The sequence below is a fragment of the Triticum dicoccoides genome, chromosome 6B, assembly GCF_002162155.2.
Source record: "Triticum dicoccoides isolate Atlit2015 ecotype Zavitan chromosome 6B, WEW_v2.0, whole genome shotgun sequence".
Taxonomy (NCBI): Eukaryota; Viridiplantae; Streptophyta; class Magnoliopsida; order Poales; family Poaceae; genus Triticum; species Triticum dicoccoides.
Window position 1 is genome coordinate 563,778,805 of NC_041391.1, and position 22,176 is coordinate 563,800,980.

Here is a 22,176-nt window from a genome sequence, read left to right on the forward strand (position 1 = left end):
CGCCGCGTTAGCTGTCGGAACGACGCCTGTCAGTCGGAACGGGTCAAGATCTAATCCATTCCCCTCTCGCGCTTCACTCTCTCCCTCCTTTTCCTCTGTCCTCTGTCTGACCTAGGTTGCGGCCGCCATGGCGTCTGTGATTCCGGACGGGGGCGGCGGCGATATGGATGGCGGCGTGGGCGACGGCGACGACGGCGGCGGTGGCACAAGTTTGGACGGTGTGGGCTCATTCTCTGAAGTGGATAACTGGTTGGGGAGCAGCAGCTATGCTACGCGGGCAGGGTTGCAGTAGCCGGAGGCACTGGCCGCCCAGTCATCACCGGCGCCTGGATGTTCTATGGGTGGCAGGTATGGAGAATCTCTTGCTTAAATGCACATGTTTTCTTCAATCTTGTAAATTAGTGAGAGTTTGTTTCTGTTAGCTGGTCAATTTCAATTTCAATTGATGAGCACATATTTGTGCAGTTTGGCTGACCAGAAGTGGGAGATATGGTTTCATTTAGAAGGAAGAAACCCTGTGAAAAGGGGTATATATGAGACAGACATTTCTTTTCTTACTCTACAGTCACTCATTGCTAGTGAAGGGTATGGGGAGAGTGATTACATGTACTATGTGAAGGAGGAGGAAATTGGATCTGAAAGAGTAAAGTATTTAGTTAATGAAGGTAGTGTTCATGAAATCTTGGAGTTTTTTCATCATGTCAAGGTTGTGAACATAAGGGTTGTGAGAGATGTTGAACTTGGAATTAGTACACAGGCTAATGAGAATTACATCAATACTCAAGAGAGTTGCTGTGTGAAAATGGTTGTGGAGCAATCTGAGCTTTAGAATCAGATAGATGATAGAAAGGCTCAGCTTGAGAGGAGCGGGATTCAAAGAGAGCCAGATTTGAACCACTTTGAAGGAGACAATGAAGTGTCTGAATTTTGTTCTGATGATTCAGTTCATTCAGATGGGAGTGCTGAAGCTGCTCAACAAATGGAAATAGAGTGTGCCTCTAAAGAGGATAGAGCATTGCAAACTACTGCTATTGTGAAACATGTGAAGAATCCTGGTCCAACTAGCAGATGTCACAATGAGGTAGAGAAAAAATGTTTTCAAGATTGGTTTCCTGAAGCAGATGAGTTTTGTTTTGCTGGTGATGCAGGCATAAGTGATGAGGAAGAAGAAGATGAAGTTGAACTACCATACCTCATGAAGAAGCCAAAGACAAAGAGTAGTAAGAAAAAGATGAAGGAAAGGGTATATTTTGACCCCTCAATTCCCAATTCACATTTACTCCTGTGCAAGAGCTTGTGTTTTGATAGTGTTTACCAGTTCAGAGAAGCATTAAGAGATTTTCATATAAGGACTTTGAGGTCTTTTCACAACCACAGGAACACTCCAACAAGAATTATTGTTTGGTATTCATAGAGAGAGGATGGATGTGAATTTTACATGTGTGCCTCCAGGATAGCTCATGAAAGAAATTTTTGCATTAAGAAGTGTAACATGGAGCACACTTGTCCAGCATCAGCAGAGAACACAAAGGTTACTACTAAGTGGCTTTCCAAAGCAGTTGAGCCTTCACTTAGAGCAGATCCTAGAGCACCTATGGATGCACTTATTAAAAACAACAAAGTCAAGTTTTCAGTTGATGTATCAAAGAGTGTGGCCTATAGGGCAAGGAGGAAGGCTATTAAGGTTGTACAAGGTGACCAGAAGGAGCAGTACTATAGACTGAGGGACTACCTGCAAGCAGTTATTGATACAAACCCTGGTAGCAGGTGTATAATTACAACATTTGAGGACCCAGAAAACCCTGCACCAACTCCTAGATATAAGTACATGTTCTACTGCTTGCATGCATCAAAGCAAGGATTTCTTAATGGTTGCAGGCCCTTTATAGGTAAATCTACAACTGCATTTTGTTCAAAATATCTTGTTGAGAAATTTATGGTAGCTAATTTGGGTACGGATGCAGGGCTTGATGGTTGCTTCATCAAGCTAACCACTGGACAGCAAATTCTTGCAGCCACAGGAAGAGATGGCAACAACAACATCTACCCCATAGCCTTTGGTGTTGTTGATAAGGAAGATTCTGATAGTTGGACATGGTTCCTAACACAGCTAAGATGTTGCATTGGAAGTGGAAGCAAATTTGTAACCTACACCATTATTTCTTATAGGCAGAAGGTATGCCCCCTATCTCTGCCAGTAGTTCGGAAATATTGCTAATAATGGCTTTATTTCTTTTTGTTCATGACCATTGTTATAAATTTATAATGAGGGTCTTCTTAGGCTATAGATGAGGTGTTCCCTGATTCCCCTCAGAGATATTGCCTGAGGCACATATATGCCAATTTTCAATCAGCTGGCTTTAGAGGAGCAGAACTAAAGAAGCTAGTAGATCAGGATAGCTACTCATTCACCAAACATGCCCATGAATTAGCAATGGCAGAGCTTAAAGCAGAGTGTGAGGATGCCTGGAAGTGGCTTAAGAAAATTCCAAAGGAGAATTGGTGTAGGTCTGCAATGGATTATAATTGCAAAACTGATCTTGTTGAGAACAACCTTAGTGAGGTTTTCAACAAGATGATCCTTGATGTTAGGACCAAACCAATTAGGACTATGTTTGAGGGAATTATGACTAAGCAGATGATCAAAAGGCAAAAGACTAGGGAAAACACAGAGACCAGCAGGTGGATGATCACACCCAACTATTCAGAGAAACTAGAGGAGAATAAGAAGTATGTGCTACGTCTTGAGCTTGCGTTGGTTTTCCTTGAAGAGGAAAGGGTGATGCAGCAAAGTAGCGTAAGTATTTCCCTCACTTTTTGAGAACCAAGGTATCAATTCAGTAGGAGGCTCCTCAAAAGTCCCACGCACATACACAAACAAACAAAGAACTCGCAACCAACGCAATAAAGGGGTTGTCAATCCCTTCACGACCACTTACGAAAGTGAGATCTGATAGAGATAGTATGATAAGATAAATATATTTTTGGTATTTTATAATATAGATGCAAAAAGTAAAGATGCAAATAAAAGTAGATTGAAAGCTTATATGATAAAAGATAGACCCGGGGACCATAGGTTTCACTAGTGGCTTCTCTCAAGATAGCATAAGTATTACGGTGGGTGAACAAATTACTGTCGAGCAATTGATAGAAAAGTGAATAATTATGAGATTATCTAGGCATGATCATGTATATAGGCATCACGTCCGCGACAAGTAGACCGACTCCTGCCTGCATCTACTACTATTACTCCACACATCGACCGCTATCCAGCATGCATCTAGAGTATTAAGTTCATAAGAACAAAGTAACGCATTAAGAAAGATGACATGATGTAGAGGGATAAACTCAAGCAATATGATATAAACCCCATCTTTTTATCCTCGATGGCAACAATACAATACGTGCCTTGCAACCCTTTCTGTCACTGGGTAAGGATACCGCAAGATTGAACCCAAAGCTAAGCACTTCTCCCATGTCAAGAAAGATCAATCTAGTAGGCCAAACCAAACTGATAATTTGAAGAGACTTGCAAAGATAACTCAATCATACATAAAAGAATCCAGAGAAGATTCAAATATTTCTCATAGACAAACTTGATCATAAACCCACAATTCATCGGATCTCGACAAACACACCACAAAAAGAGATTACATCGAATAGATCTCCACAAGAGAGGGGAAGAACATTGTATTGAGATCCAAAAAGAGAGAAGAAGCCATCTAGCTAATAACTATGGACCCCGAAGGTTTGTGGTAAACTACTCACAACTCATCGGAGGGGCTATGGTGTTGATGTAGAAGTCCTCCATGGTCGATTCCCCCTATGGTGGAGCGCCGGCGAAGGCTCCAAGATGGGATCTCGCGGATACAGAAGGTTACGGCGGTGGAAATTGTTTTTCGGTGGCTCCCTGGATGTTTTCGGGGTACGTAGGTATATATAGGAAGAAGAAGTACGTCAGTGGCCGGTCGTGGGGCCCAATAGACAGGGGGCGCACCCAGGAGGGGTGGGCGCGCCCTCCTATCTCCTGGCCGCCTCGATTGCTTCTTGACTTGCACTCCAAGTCCTCTGGATCACATTCGTTCCAAAAATCACGCTCCCGAAGGTTTCATTTCGTTTGGACTCCATTTGATATTCCTTTTCTTCGAAATACTGAAATAGGCAAAAAAAACAACAATACGGGCTGGGCCTCCTGTTACTAGGTTAGTCCCAAAAATGATATAAATATGTAAAATATAGCCCATAAACATCCAAAAGGGGTAATATAATAGCATGGAGCAATCAAAAATTATAGATACGTTGGAGACGTATCAAGCATCCCCAAGCTTAATTCCTGCTCGTCCTCGAGTAGGTAAATGATAAAAACAAAATTTTTGATGTGGAATGCTACCTAGCATAATTCTCAATGTAATTTTCTTTATTGTGGCATGAATGTTCAGATCCAAATGATTCAAAATAAAAGTTCATATTGATAAAATAAATAGTAACACTTCAAGCATAGTAATCAAAGCAATCATGTCTTCTCAAAATAACATGGCTAAAGAAAGTTCATCCCTACAAAATCATATAGTTAGGCTATGCTTCATTTTTGTCACACAAAGATGTTCCCAAATTCTACACCCCTGATGACAAGCCAAGCAATTGTTTCGTACTTAAATAATCTCAAACTTTTTCAACCTTCATGCAATACATGAGCGTGAGCCATGGATATAGCACTATGGGTGGAATAGAATATGATGATGGGGATTGTGTGGAGAAGACAAAAAAGGAGAAAGTCTCACATTGACGAGGATAATCAACGGGCTATGGAGATTCCCATCAATTGATGTCAACGTGAGGAGTAGGGATTGCCATGCAACGGATGCACTAGTGCTATGAATGAATGCTCAACAAAAGAAAACTAGTGGGTGTGCATCCAACTTGCTTGCTCACGAAGACCTAGGGCATTTAAGGAAGCCCATCGTAGGAATATACAAGCCAAGTTCTATAATGAAAAATTCCCACTAGTATATGAAAGTGACAACATATGAGACTCACTATATGAAAAACATGGTGCTGCAAGATATGAGACTCACTACATGAAGAACATGGTGCTACTTTGAAGCACAAGTGTGGAAAAAGAGATAGTAACATTGCCCCTTTTATTTATTTTATTTCCTTTTTTTCTTTTTTTTTCTTTTTTTCCTTTTTTTCTTTGGCCTTTCTTTTTTTCTTTTGGCCTTCTATTTTTTCTTTTTTTTCCTTTTTGGGCAATTCTCTAATAATGATGATCATCACACTTTCATTGATTACAACATATGAATTACAACTCGAAACTAGAACAAGATATGACTCTATATGAATGCCTCTGGCGGTGTACCGGAATGGTGCAATGAATCAAGAGTGAGATGTATGAAAAATTATGCATGGTGGCTTTGCCACAAATACGATGTCAACTACATGATCATGCAATGGCAATATGACAAAAGTAAAGTATGTCATGATGATGATGATGAACGGAACGGTGGAAAGTTGCATGGCAATATATCTCGGAATGGCTATGGAAATGCCATAATAGGTACATATGGTGGCTGTTTTGAGGAAGATATAAGGAGGTTTATGTGTGATAGAGCGTATCATATCACGGGGTTTGGATGCACCGGCAAAGTTTGCACCAACTCTCAAGGTGAGAAAGGGCAATGCACGGTACCGAAGAGGCTAGCAATGGTGGAAAGGTAAAAGTGAGTATAATCCATGGACTCAACATTAGTCAAAAGAACTCATATACTTATTGCAAAAATTTAGAAGTCATCAAAAATTAAGCACTACGCGCATGCTCCTAGAGGATAGATTGGTAGGAAAATACCATCGCTCGTCCCCGACCACCACTCATAAGGATGCACAAGCCCGGTACACTTCATGTTTCAAATTTGTTACACAACTTTAACCATACGTGCATGCTATGGGACTTGCTAATTTCAACACAAGCATTCTTTAAATTCATAATCACCCAACTAGCATGACTTTAATATCACTACCTCCATATCTCAAAACAATTATCAAGTATCAAATTGATCATAGCATCCAATTCACTTCCTATGATAGTTTTTATTATACCCAACTTGGATGCCTACCATTCTAGGACCAATTTATAACCATAGCAAATACCATGCTGTTCTAAAAGACTCTCAAAATAATATAAGTGAAGCATGAGAGACTAGCAATTTCTACAAAATTAAGCCACCGCCGTGCTCTAAAAGATATAAGTGAAGCACTAGAGCAAAAACTATCTAGCTCAAAAGATATAAGTGAAGCACATAGCATATTCTAATAAATTCAATCAAGTGGGCTTATCCCAAAAGGTGTGTACAGCAATAATGATTGTGTTAAACTAAAAAGCAAAGACTAATATAATACACGACGCCCCAAGCAAAACACATATCATGTGGCGAATAAAAATATAGCTCCAAGTAAAGTTACCAATGAACGAAGACGAAAGAGGGGATGCCTTCCCGGGGCATCCCAAAGCTTAGGCTTTTGGCTATTCTTGAATATCTTGGGGTGCCCTGGGAATCCCCAAGCTTAGGCTCTTGCCACTCCTTATTCCAAAGTCCATCAAAGCTTTACCCAAAACTTGAAAACTTCACAACACAAAACTCAACAGGAAATCTTATAAGCTCCGTTAGTGAAAGAAAACAAAACCACCACATAAGATACTGTAATGAACTCATTCTTTATTTATTTTGGTGTTAAAACTACTGTATTCAAAGTTCTCTATGGTTCATACCACTTAATACTAGCCATAGATGCATCAAAATAAGCAAACAACACACGAAAAACAGAATCTGTCGAAAACAGAACAGTCTGTAGCAATCTGTAACTAACGCAAACTTCTGGAACTCTAAAACTCCTACAAAAATAGGAAGTCCTGGAAAATTTGTTTATTTATCAGCAGAAAAAATAATAAATGCAAAATCGTGTTTCTGTAATTTATTGAATTTTTTCTCGTGAGCGCAAAGTTTCTGTTTTTCAGCAGAATCAAATTAACTATCATCATAGGTTATCCTATAGGTTCTACTTGGCACAAACACTAATTAAAACATGAAAACACATCTGAACAGAAGGTAGATGCAAAATTTAGTGAATAAAAGCAAGGAAGAATATTGGGTTGCCTCCCAACAAGCGCTATCGTTTAAAGCCCCTAACTAGGCATTGATAATTTTAATGATGCTCATATGAAAGACAAGAATTGAAGCACAAAGAGAGCATCATGAAACACGTGACAAACACATCTAAGTGTAACATACTTCCTATGCATAGGCATATTATAAGCTAACAAATTTGCAAGGCAAGCAAAAACTAGCATATGCAAGGAAGAAGAAAGAGACGATAGCAATCTCAACATGACGAGAGGTAATTTAATAAGATAAAATTTTCTACGACCATATTTTCCTCTCTCATAATAATTACATGTAGGATCATAGGAAAATTCAACAAAATATCTATCACAAAACATATTCTCAACATGATCCACATGCATGCAAAGTTGACACTCTTCCAAGATAGTGGGATTAACGTTAACTAAAGTCATGACCTTTCCGAACACATTTTTATCAAGAATATCATAAGATTGAACATACTCCAAATATGTGGGACCTAAAGTTGACACTCTTCCAAACCCACTTCAATATTATTGCAAACAATATTATCAATCTCATATTCATCATGGGGCTTAAATAAATTTTCAAGGTTATAAGAAGAATCACCTCAATCATGATCATTGAAACAAGTAGTAGACATAGCAAAACTAGCATCCCCAAGCTTAGGGTTTTGCATATTATTAGCACAATTGACATAAAGATAATTTATAAGAAAATCATTGCAATCATGATTTTTATTCAAGGGGTTATCGTGAATCTCTTCATAAATTTCTTCATCATAATTTTCGGATTCACAAATTTTGAGCAAAGCTTCATAAAGATAATCTAGTGCACAAAACTCACTAGCAATTGGTTCATCATAATTAAATCTCTTAAAAAGATTAGCAAGCGGATGAGGATCCATAGATCTTAGGTTCTCTGTTTAGCAATAAATAAACAACTATTCCAACCAAACGAGCAAACGAGCCAAGTAAGACATCAAAGCAAAAAGACGAACAGAAGAAGGGCGAATAAAACGGCAAGGGTGAAGTGGCGAGAGGAAAATGAGAGGCAAATGGCAAATAATGTAAATGCGAGGGAGATGAGTTTGTGATGGGTACTTGGTATGTCTTGACTCGAGCAAAGACCTCCCCGGCAACGGCGCCAGAAATCCTTCTTGCTACGTCTTGAGCTTGCGTTAGTTTTCCTTGAAGAGGAAAGGGTGATGCAGCAAAGTAGCATAAGTATTTCCCTCAGTTTTTGAGAACTAAGGTATCAATCCAGTAGGAGGCTCCTCAAAAGTCCCACGCACCTACACAAACAAACAAAGAACTCGCAACCAACGCAATAAAGGGGTTGTCAATCCCTTCACGGCCACTTGCGAAAGTGAGATATGATAGAGATAGTATGATAAGATAAATATATTTTTGGTATTTTATAATATAGATGCAAAAAGTAAAGATGCAAATAAAAGTAGATTGAAAGCTTATATGATAAAAGATAGACCCGGGGGCCATAGGTTTCACTAGTGGCTTCTCTCAAGATAGCATAAGTATTACGGTGGGTGAACAAATTACTGTCGAGCAATTGATAGAAAAGCGAATAATTATGAGATTATCTAGGCATGATCATGTATATAGGCATCACGTCCGCGACAAGTAGACCGACTCCTGCCTGCATCTACTACTATTACTCCACACATCGACCGCTATCCAGCATGCATCTAGAGTATTAAGTTCATAAAACAGAGTAACACATTAAGAAAGATGACATGATGTAGAGGGATAAACTCAAGCAATATGATATAAACCCCATCTTTTTATCCTCGATGGCAACAATACAATACGTGCCTTGCAACCCTTTCTGTCACTGGGTAAGGACACCGCAAGATTGAACTCAAAGCTAAGCACTTCTCCCATGGCAAGAAAGATCAATCTAGTAGGCCAAACCAAACTGATAATTCGAAGAGACTTGTAAAGATAACTCAGTCATACATAAAAGAATTCAGAGAAGATTCAAATATTTCTCATAGATAAACTTGATCATAAACCCACAATTCATCGGATCTCGACAAACGCACCGCAAAAAGAGTTACATCAAATAGATCTCCACAAGAGAGGGGGAGAACATTGTATTGAGATCCAAAAAGAGAGAAGAAGCCATCTAGCTAATAACTATGGACCCGAAGGTCTGTGGTAAACTACTCAAAACTCATCGGAGGGGCTATGGTGTTGATCTAGAAGCCCTCCATCGTCGATTCCCCCTCCGGCGGAGCACCGGCGAAGGCTGCAAGATGGGATCTCGCGGATACAGAAGGTTACGGTGGTTTCGGTGGCTCCTTGGATGTTTTCGGGGTACGTAGGTATATATAGGAGGAAGAAGTACGTCGGTAGCCGCTCGTGGGCCCCAAGAGACAGGGGCGCGCCCAGGAGGGGTGGGCGCGCCCTCCTATCTCCTGGCCGCCTCGGTTGCTTCTTGACTTACACTCCAAGTCCTCTGGATCACGTTCGTTCCAAAAATCACGCTCCCGAAGGTTTCATTCCGTTTGGACTCCGTTTGATATTCCTTTTCTTCGGAATACTGAAATAGGCAAAAAAACAGCAATACGGGCTGGGCCTCCGGTTAGTAGGTTAGTCCCAAAAAATGATATAAATATGTAAAATAAAGCCCATAAACATCCAAAATGGGTAATATAATAACATGGAACAATCAAAAATTATAGATACGTTGGAGATGTATTAGTATGCCAAATTTTGTGAGGCACTGTAAGTGCATCTAGTGCCCCTTAGTGATTTTGGTGTATTGAAGACTTATAGGTTAAGAGACTGATGCGTTTGTGAGTGTACACAGGTCTATAAGTCTATGAGGAGTTTTATATTTACAGAGAAAGTCGACCCCTAAAAATGATGTTCTTCAACTGAAGACATTAGATTTCTGAAGACTTTCTGAAGACTTTGAAAGTGAAAAAATTGGTGTGACCTTGAAGACTTGGCAATCATTCCAGGAACATGAAGCGTGAAGACTTTTGTTTTCGTAGTTTCATTTTCTCTTTCTTGAGTCATAGGAAACACCATACTATTAAAGGGGGTCGAGGAAATACTAAGGAAAAATTTCCATGTGATGCTCAACTCAAAATCCTACACCTACCAATCCCTTGGAGTGAAGCCACTAGAAATCTCATATAGTTCAGTCATATTCTTCAGTGACAGAGACGAAGTTCTTCTGGTCTCTGAAGAATTTGTTCTGACTGAGGAGTTAGGAATTCGCCAGTGCGAATTGCCTACACTGTGAGGAACATGATAGCCTTGAGGAATTTGAGTCTCAAAATTCAGACCGTTGCTGTGCTACGTGCCAGCTGTCCCAAAATATCTACCCACCTAATGGTCATATCAGACAAGGGCATTTATGTCTTATCATGTCGGGCTGCTCCCTAGGCTATAAATAGCCGCCCCTTACAACCACTAGCTGGTTGGCTGCTCCGAGAGAAACTGACACTTGTCATTTGAGAGCATCCCATCCTCCGAGGACTTTGAGTGAAAATCATCAAGTGAGGAAAACCCAAACCCAAACCTTCAAAACCCCAAAGTGATTGAGCATCACTGAAGAGATTGATCCTGCATGGATCCGATGCTTGTTACCTTTGAAGACTGTGCTTCTTCCAGACGGTTAGGCGTCAAGGTCTAGAGCATCCAAGAGGAATTGTGGATCATCGAGTGACCAAGTTTGTGAAGGTCCGGAAGTCACCTGAAGACTTACCACGAGTGATTGGGCGAGGTCTGTGTGACTTTAGCTCAAGGAGAATACAGTGAGGACTGTGTGTCCGGGACTGTGTGTCCTCGAGTTTAAATACTCAGCCACTTCAACCAGATGTACAACTGAGACAACAATTGGAACTGGTCTACCAAATCATTGTCTTCACCGATCTTACTGGTTCTATTTCCTCAACTCTTTCATTTCCTCATTACCGTTGTGGTGTGCTTGTTCATATCTGTTTGAAGACTTTGACTGAAGACTTTCTCAATTTCCTCAGTTCAATTTCTTCAGTCTGTCCGTCTTCATATTGTGTTATCCTGTGCTTACGCTTTCTGTACTCTATGCTGGTCTTCATCTCATCATGATGACTATGCGTGTGTTCTGCTATGTTTACTTTTGAGTACTTATTCCGCTACAAGTAGTTCTTCATTTAGGAATTTCCTCACCAACAAATTCCTCAGTGAAGAATTCATAAAAATAGCCTATTCACCCCCCTCTAGTCGATATAACGCACTTTCAATTGGTATCAAAGCAAGGTACTCCCTTGTTCTGTGTGATTTTGGTTTAACCGCCTGGAGTTTTAGTTATGTCGACCGCAGGTATGATTAAGGTCTTTGCTGGGTGTCCTACCTTCGATGGAACGGACTACCCCTACTGGAAGAATAAGATGCGAATGCATCTTGAGGCAATTGATAACAATCTCTGGTCTATTGTGGAAAATGGTGTTCCCTTAGTCACACCTTCCCTGAATGCTGCTGATGTGAAGAGATTCAAGCAACTCGATTCTCAAGCGAAGAACATCATATGTGGCCATCTGAGCAAAGGGCAATATGATAGAGTGAGTGCTTTGGAAACTGCTAAGCTTATCTGGGATAGGATCTCCAAAGTAAATTAAGGAGTCTCAACTCAACGTGACTCTCGTGTTGACGTTCTTCGCAATCTCTTCAACCGCTTCAAAAGACTCGACAATGAAAATGTTCAGCAAACCTTCGATTGCTTCACTGATATCTCAAATGAGCTTCAAGCGCTTGGCGCCACTGACATCACCGACCGTGAGGTGGTGAAGAAATTGCTGAGATCGCTCGATTCTTCATTTAACACTCTGGCACTTATGATTCAAGAGCGTGCTGATTACAAGTCACTTGATCCTGCTGATATCCTCGAGAGACTAAACACTCATGAGTTCCAACTTGCTGAGAAGAGAGATCTCTATGGTTCGAGCTATGGCAAACCACGTGCTCTAAAGGCCAAGGCAGTCTCTGAGTCTGAAGAAGAGGACTCTACTAGCAGCCTTGGTGATCCTGAAGAACTGAGCCAGGAACTAGCACTGCTCGTGAAGAAATTTTAGAAGTTCTCAAGACGTGGTCTCTTTGGAAAATCCTCAAGGAGTAATGATTCCTCATCCAATGACTACAAGAAGAGGCTATGCCACAAATGCAAGAAACTTGGTTACTACATTCAAGATTGTCCTCAGTGGGATAAGGAATTAAAGAAGAGAAATACAAGGATTACAGTTCTGATGATGCCAAGAAGAAGAAGAAGAAATCTTCAAAGTCTTCATCATCAAAATCCTCGAAGTCTTCATCTCACAAGAAGAGCAGCTCCAAGAAGGCTTGGGCATTCATTGGCAAGGAAATGGACTCTGAGGCTGAATCTGAGAAACATGAGGACGAGGAGGCATCTGAGGAGTCCGAGTCTGGTGTGGCGAGCCTAGCTCTCGCTACTGCATTCATCAGCAAGTCTATCTTCAACTCTGAAGAAAATGGCTTCACCAACAAGGCTGATGAAGGCAATGATGACTACGCTCCCACCTATTGCTTCATGGCAAAGGGTGCCAAGGTAACTAAATACGCCTCCTCTGAATCTAGTGAGGATGAATCTGACGAAAATATCAAGCCCAACTACTCTAAACTTGCTAAGATTGATGTGAAACAACAAAAGGCTTTTGAAAAGGTTCAAAACATGCTAGATAAAAGTGATGATATGCTGGGTGAAGAAATGGACCGCACTAAAACCTTGATTGAAAATCTTCAGAGACTTCAGTCCAAGTTTGACAACCTTCAAGATCATCATAACACTCTCTTATCTGATCACGAGAAGCTTTCTTATGAATTTCTTCAAAGAAATCAAGATCTTGAGAAGCTAAGAGTGAGTTATGAAGATCTTCAAAAGGAGCGTGATTCATTACTTGCTCAACAAATCAGCACTACTCAGGAAGAATTTGTTCCTCCATGTCTGAAGTGCATTGAACGTGAATCTGCTAATTCTTCACCTGAATGTTCAAATGCTTCTAATGTTACAAATTCTTCACCTGTCTCTGCTATCACTAATTCCTCATCTGAGGACGTTGCTAGTATCACTAATGATGCGGGGCTAAAGGAATTGTACATGACAGGCATGTACAAAAGCCTCAAAGGGCATCAGACTCTTTGTGATGTGCTTAAAAAGCAGATCCTCAACAGGAACCCTAGGAAAGAGGGTATTGCCTTTGAGAGGAAACTCAATGCTGATGGAACATATTGGAAGCCTGAGCAGTACCCCAAAACCTCATGGGTTGCTGCAAAGGGACCTCCAGTTGATCCATCCAATTTATCTGGCTTTACATGTAATCTCCTCATTCTTCTAATGAGTCATTTGACTCCAACTATAAACTGTTCAAAAATTAGAATGGTGAAGTATTTGCTAGATATGTGATACGTCTCCAATGTATCTATAATTTTTGATTGTTCCATGCTATTATATTACCCCTTTTGGATGTTTATGGGCTTTATTTTACACATTTATATCATTTTTGGGACTAACCTACTAACCGGAGGCCCAGCCCGTATTGCTGTTTTTTGCCTATTTCAATATTTCGAAGAAAAGGAATATCAAACGGAGTCCAAACGGAATGAAACCTTTGGAGGCATGATTTTTGGAATGAACTCCATAGGACTTGGAGTGCAAGTCAAGAAGCAGCCGAGGCGGTCACGAGATAGGAGGGCGCCCCCACCCCCCATAGGGCACGCCCCCCTATCTCGTGGGCCCCTCGGGCAGCCACCAACGTACTTCTTCCTCCTATATAAGCCTACGTACCCCGAAAACATCAAGGGAGCACCTGAAACACAATTTCCACCACCGTAACCTTCTGTATCCGTGAGATCTCATCTTGGAGCCTTCGCCGGCACTCTGCCGGAGGGGGAATCGACCATGGAGGGCTTTTACATCAACACCATAGCCCTTCTGATGAGTTGTGAGTAGTTTACCACAGACCTTCGGGTCCATAGTTATTAGCTAGATGGCTTCTTCTCTCTTTTTGGATCTCAATACAATGTTCTCCCCCTCTCTTGTGGAGATCTATTTGATGTAATCTCTTTTTGCGGTGTCTTTGTCAAGATCCCATGAATTGTGAGTTTATATCAAGTTTATCTATGAATAATATTTGAATCTTCTCTGAATTCTTTTATGTATGATTGAGTTATCTTTGCAAGTCTCTTCGAATTATCAGTTTGGTTTGGCCTACTAGATTGATCTTTCTTGCCATGGGAGAAGTGCTTAGCTTTGGGTTCAATCTTGCGGTGTCCTTACCCAGTGACAGAAAGGGTTGCAAGGCACGTATTGTATTGTTGCCATCGAGGATAAAATGATGGGGTTTATATCATATTGCTTGAGTTTATCCCTCTAGATCATGTCATCTTGCTTAAGGCGTTACTCCGTTCTTATGAACTTAATACTCTAGATGCAGGCAGGAGTTGGTCGATGTGTGGAGTAATAGTAGTAGATGCAGGCAGGAGTCGGTCTACTTGTCACGGACGTGATGCCTATATACACGATCATGCCTAGATAATCTCATAATTATTCGCTTTTCTATCAATTGCTCGACAGTAATTTGTTCACCCACCGTAATACTTGCTATCTCGAGAGAAGCCTCTAGTGAAACCTATGGCCCCCGGGTCTATCTCTTATCATATTTTCTTCCAATCTACTTTTATTTGCATCTTTAATTTTTGCATGTATATTATAAAATACCAAAAATATATTTATCTTATCATACTATCTCTATCAGATCTCACTTTCGCAAGTGGCCGTAAAGGGATTGACAACCCCTTTATTGCGTTGGTTGCGAGTTCTTGGTTTGTTTGTATAGGTGCGTGGGACTTTTGAGGAGCCTCCTACTGGATTGATACCTTGGTTCTCAAAAACTGAGGTAAATACTTACGCTACTCTGCTGCATCACCCTTTCCTCTTCAAGGAAAACCAATGCAAGCTCAAGACGTAGCAATATGTTGGCACTAATTGCAGGAATGGTTCCCCTATGAAGAAAATCTGGGTTTCCAAAAGTTGCCTTGAAAGTCTTCAGGTGAATGTCCTCATGACATCACCTGTGAAGAATAGGAACTCCAGATCAAATTCTTCATATGGACCAAATTGTTCATATGGATCAAATTCCTCAACAGGATCAAAATCCTCACATGATCATCATCGTGCTAACCCCTCTGTTTCGCAGGGTAGAGCTAAGGGCTATGAATATGAGCATTATTCTTCAAATCATTATGTTCATAAGTCCTCGAAGAATTTCTCTGCTTATTCATATGCTTACCCTAACCCCTCTCATGTGAAATGAAGCGGACTGGCTTCTATGCCACCTTTCTCATATGGTGCTCGCAGAGTGATGAATTCTTTGCCACCCCTTCAGATGTGGGTGGTGAAGAAAAAGAACTAATATTTTATTTAGGGTCAGGTCTCCAGACGTGCTCAAAACATCTGAAGAATTTGCTGGAGACCTGAACAGTGCCTGACAGGACGCAGGCTAATCATGAAGAAATGAATTTTCATTTCTCACGTCCTCAATACTGATTTATCTGTGCTATTGCTTGATGAAATTGATCTGATGATATTGATGTCATATTCTTCACCGATGAAGTATATGAGTTCATAAGTTGCACTAATTCATCTGCAGGATAATCAACCCAAAGCCAATGAGTGGGTCCTCGATAGTGGATGTACGAATCACATGACTGGTGACAAGAATCTATTTATGGATGCTTCCTTATCACCGTCGCATTTGAAGCATATCATCTTCGCGGACAAAGGCAAAAGTCAGGTATTGGGTCTAGGTAAGGTTGCGATCTCAAAGGATAGAGACATGGGCAAAGTCATGCTTGTCGAATCCTTAGGATACAACCTCATGTCTGTCTCAATGCTTTGTGATCTCGATATGGTTGTTGTTTTTGGAAAATATCATTGTGTTGTGATCGTGGAAGCTGACCATTCCAAAGTCTTCGAAGGCTTTAGGAGAGGAGACTTGTATATCGTTGATTTCTCTATAGGACCACAACCAGCCGTATGCTTACTTGCAAAAGCCTCAGAAGGCTGGCTATGGCATTGACGACTTGGTCATGCTGGCATGAGGAGTTTGCACACGCTTGCGAATAAGAAGCATGTCATTGGCATTGAGAATGTCAAATTCCTCAAGGATCACTTATGCGGAGCCTGTGAAGCAGGAAAGATGACAAAGGCCAAGCATCCAGCGAGGACTATCATGACTACCACTCGACCATTTAAATTGCTTCACATGGATCTTTTTGGTCCCAATCATTATTCTGCAATTCTAAATGATGCATCTCTATATGGCTTTGTTATTGTTGATGGTTATTCTCATTACACATGGGTGCACATTGTCACTTACAAACATGAGGTGCAGGAAGTCTTCAAACTATTTTCCTCGAGGGCTTCAACCAACTTTGGTGTGAAGATCAAGCACATTAGAAGTGACAATGGACCGAGTTCAAGAATTCCGGTCTCGATGGCTATCTTGATGAACTTGGTATTACTCATGAGTTATCTGCTCCTTATACTCCTTAGCAGAATGGCGTCGTGGAGCGCAAGAATAGGACCCTTGTTGAAATGGCTTGCACTATGCTTGATGAATATAAGACACCTCGTCGCTTCTGGATTGAGGCCATTGATACTGCGTGCCACATCATCAACAGGGTATATCTTCACAAATTCTTCAAGAAGACTGCCTATGAACTCCTCACTGAAAAGAAACCCAATGTGAGTTACTTCAAAGTCTTCGATGCTAAATGTTGGATTAGAGATCCTCATCACAATTCTAAATTTGCACTGAAAGCACATGAGGGTTTTATGCTTGGTTACGGAAAGCACTCGCACACCTATAGAGTCTTCAACATCGTTCTTCACAAAGTTGTTGAAACTGTAGATGTGCGGTTCAATGAGACTAATGGCTCGCAAAGAGAGCACCTACCTTCTGTGTTAGATGAACCAGCACCTGAGGAATCTATCAAGTTCAAGGCTACTGAGGATGTCATTCCCACCGAAGAATCTGCTGAAGAATTCATTCCAGAACGTGATGAACGTCGAGATGGCGCACCTGAAGAAAATGGTGTTGAGGAAAATGCTCCTGAAGAGAATGCGGATCAAATTCCTCGAAGACAACCCGCTCATCCTCGTATTGCAAACGAAGTGCAAATCGAGAAGATCATCGATGACATTGAAGCACCAGGTCCTCTCACACGCTCAAAATCTTCACATTTATCTAACTTTTGTGGGCACTTTGCTTTTGTCTCTATCACAGAGCCCACTAAGGTAGATGAAGCATTACTGGAGCCTGAGTGGATTCAAGCTATGTGATACGTCTCCATCGTATCTATAATTTTTGATTGTTCCATGCCAATATTCTCCAACTTTTATATACTTTTGGCAACCTTTTATACTATTTTTTGGGACTAACATATTGATCCAGTGCCCAGTGCTAGTTCCTGTCTGTTGCATGTTTTTTGTTTCACAGAAACCAAATATCAAATGGACGGAGAATTTTTTTGGAATATTTATGATTTTTGGGAAGTGAAATCAACGCGAAACGGTGTCCGGGGTGGTCACGAGGTAGGGGGCGCGCCCTTACCCCCCCCAGGCGCGCCCCTGACCCTCGTGGTCCACTCGTAAGGCGGTTGACGCTCTTCTTTTGGAGCAAGAAAGCTAATTTTATGTGAAAGATCTGAGCGAAAGATTCACCCCAATCGGAGTTACGGATCTCCAGATATAAAGGAAACAGTGAAGGGGTAGAATCAGGGAACGCAGAAACAGAGAGATAGATCCAATCTCGGAGGGGCTCTCGCCCCTCCCAAGCCATGGGAGCCAAGGACCAGAGGGGAAACCCTTCTCCCATCTAGGGAGGAGGTCAAGGAAGAAGAAGAAGAAGGGGGCCCCTCTCCCCCTCGCTTCCGGTGGCGCCGGAGCGCTGCCGGGGGCCATCATCATCACCGCGATCTTCACCAACACTGCCGTCATCTTCACCAACATCTCCATCACCTTCCCCCTTCTATATCCAGGGGTCCACTCTCCCGCAACCCGCTGTACCCTCTACTTGAACATGGTGCTTTATGCTTCATATTATTTTCCAATGATGTGTTGCCATCCTATGATGTCTGAGTAGATTTTCGTTGTCCTATCGGTGATTGATGAATTGCTATGATTGGTTTGAGTTGCATGTTTTATTATTGGTGCTATCCTATTGTTCCCTCCGTGTCGCGCAAGCGTGAGGGATTCCCGCTGTAGGGTTTGCAATATGTTTATGATTTGCTTATGGTGGGTGGCGTGAGTGACAGAAGCACAAACCTGAGTAAGTAGGTTGTTTGCGTATGGGATAAAGGGGACTTGATACTTTAATGCTATGGTTGGGTTTTACCTTAATGAATCTTTAGTAGTTGCGGTTGCTTGCTAGAGTTCCAATCATAAGTGCATATGATCCAAGTAGAGAAAGTATGTTAGCTTATGCCTCTCCCTCAAATAGAATTGCAATAGTGATTACCGGTCTAGTAATATAGTCAGTTGCCTAGGCACAATTCCACAACTCCTACCACCACTTTTCCATACTCGCTTTATTTACTTTCTTGTCTCTTTATCTAAACAGCCCCTAGTTTATATTTACTTGTCCTTTATATTCTTGCAAACCTCTCCTATCACACCTACAAAGTACTTCTAGTTTCATACTTGTTCTACGTAAAGCGAACGTCAAGCGTGCGTAGAGTTGTATCGGTGGTCGATAGAACTTGAGGGAATATTTATTCTACCTTTAGCTCCTCGTTGGGTTTGACACTCTTACTTATCGAAAACTGTTGCGATCCCCTATACTTGTGGGTTATCAAGACCTTTTTCTGGCGCCGTTGCCGGGGAGTCATAGCGTGGGGTGAATATTCTCATGTGTGCTTGTTTGCTTTATCACTAAGTAATTTTTATTTGCCGTTCTTAGTTGTTCTCTATCTTTAGTTATGGATATGGAACGCAAAATACCAAAAAAATTAGCTATACTTGCTACTCATGAGGATGGGGTAACTCATAAAACCCTCGATTCTCATTATGAGAAAAATATTTTGTACTACTTTGATAATCCTGAGAAAACCCCATTCAACTTTATAATGGGAGTAACGTTGGATCAACGTGAATACTTTAGGGATTATCACTCGACACAAAAAGGGAAACTATTATGGGATCAAATTAATATGTTGAAGTGGTATGCTAGACAACTATGGTCGGAATATGATTATACTTGTTGCTCTAGGATGAATGCTCCACACCTCCCCTTTTCATGCAAATTTAATGATAATTAAACCTTGGCTTCTTATGCTAGAGGTATATATGATTACTATGACGTGGAACAAATAGAAGAATTTGTTGCTTTTATGGGTGCTTATGAAATTGAATCCATGTTTAAAGAGTTTGAGGATTTTGATGATGCTTGTTATAGATCTGAAAATTTAGCTATCCTTAAATATTGTTATGAGAATTATGAATATAATGCCTATAGTAATGCACTTATTAAGAAAGTCTCCGTTGTCCAAGAAGAGACTAATATTTTGCAGGAATCTATGGAAGAAGAAATTGATGAAACTATGAGCTCATTGGATGAAAAATATGAGGAGGAAAGCAAAGAACAAAAGGAGGAAGAGCGGATTGATCACCCGTGCCCACCTTCTAATGAGAGTAACTCTTCAACTCAAACATTGTTTAATTCCCCTTTGTGCTTACCGAAGGATGATTGCTATGATGACTGTTATGATCCCTATGATTCTTTTGAAATATCCCTTTTTGATGATGCTTGCTATGCTTGTGGCCAAGATGCCAATATGAATGATGCTTATGGAGATGAACTTGCTATAGTTCCTTATGTTAAACATGAAATTGTCACTATTACACCCACGCATGATAGTCCTATTATCTTTTTGAATTCTCCCGATTATACTATATTGGAGAAGTTTGCACTTATTAAGGATTATATTGATGGGTTGCCTTTTACCGTTGCACATGATGATTTTGATAAATATAATATGCATGTGCTTGCTGCTCCTACTTGCAATTATTATTAGAGAGGAACTCTATCTCCGCCTCTTTATGTTTCCAACACGACAGAATTGCAAGAAACTGCTTATACTATGCATTGGCCTTTACTTGGTGTGCATGAATTGTTCTTTTATGACATGCTGATGCATAGGAAGAGAGTTAGACTTCATCATTACATGATTTATGTTACTTTGTGCTCATTACTAAACTACAAATCATTGTTAATTAAAATTGGCTTTGATATACCTTGGGATCCGGGTGGATTCATTACTTGAGCACTAAATGCCTAGCTTAATGGCTTTAAAGAAAGCGCTGCCAGGGAGACAACCGGGAAGTTTTAGAGAGTCATTTATTTCTGTTGAGTGCTTTCATATAGTTTAAAAACAACAAAAATAAAGAGGGGAACCCAAAACTTTTCAAAAACAGAAGTGAAAGTGAGAGAGACGAGCATTGTGAAAGTGGGGGACGTCCTTGAACTTTGTTAATGCCCATGGGAACTTTGTGAATCTTAATTACAGAAACTTTTCAATAAAAATAATTATCCCCTTGTACAATTCTATTGTATTATAAAAATAATGTGCTAAGGTTTTTCTTTAGGATGTTTACAATGCTTGTTGGTTTGTACGGTGCTGGACAGAAACTTTGGCTGTAGTGCGTGATTTTACATTTTTATGTGGAACGTCAATTGGTTCTGATTTCTTTTTCACTGTCTTTCTGTACAAATTGTTTATTTTTCCTAATTTTGGTAGAATTTTAGGGGTACCAGAAGTATGGTGAATGTTCAGATTGCTACAGACTGTTCTGTTTTTGACAGATTCTGTTTTGATGCATAGTTTACTTGTTTTGATGAATCTATCAATTTATATTAGTGGATTAAGCCATGGAAAACTTATATTACAGTAGACACAATGCAAAAACAAAATATGAATTGGTTTTCAACAGTACTTAGAGTGGTGATTTGCTTTATTATACTAACGGATCTTACCGAGTTTTCTGTTGATGTTTTGTGTGGATGTAGTGTCTAATCGAGGATGTCTCGATATGACGAAAAGGAAGAGAGGCAAGAGCTCAAGCTTGGGGATTCCCGAGGAACCCCAAGTAAATATTCAAGGAGACTCAAGCGTCTAAGCTTGGGGATGCCCCGGAAGGCATCCCCTCTTTCTTCAACAAGTATCGGTATGTTTTCGAATTCGTTTCGTTCATGCATTATGTGCAAGTCTTGGAGCGTCCTTTGCATTTAGTTTTCACTTTCCTTTTATGCACCATGCTGGTATGAGATAGTCCTTGGTTGATTTATAGAATGCTCATTGCACTTCACTTAAATCTTTTGAGTGTGGCTTTATAGAATGCTTCACGTGCTTCACTTATATCATTTGAAGTTTGGATTGCCTATTTCTCTTCACATAGAAAACCGCCATTTGTAGAATGCTCTTTTGCTTCACTTATATTTGTTAGAGCGTGGGCATATATTTTTTAGAAAGAATTAAACTCTCTTGCTTCACTTATATCTATTTAGAGAGATGACAGGAATTGGTCATTCACATGGTTAGTCATAAAATCCTACATAAACTTGTAGATTGCTGAATATGATATGTTTGATTCCTTGCAATAGTTTTGCGATATAAAGGTGGTGATATTAGAGTCATGCTAGTGGGTGGTTGTGGATTGTAGAGACACTTGTGTTGAGGTTTGTGATTCCCATAGCATGCACGTATGGTGAACCGCTTTGTGATGAAGTTGGAGCACAATTTTATTTATTGATTGTCTTCCTTATGAGTGGCGGTCGGGGACGAGCGATGGTATTTTCCTACCAATCTATCCCCCTAGGAGCATGCGCGTAGTACTTTGTTTCCAATGGCTTGTAGATTTTTGCAATAAGTATATGAGTTCTTTATGACTAATTTTGAGTCCATGGATTATACACACTCTCACCCTTCCATCATTGCTAGCCTCTTCGGTACTGTGC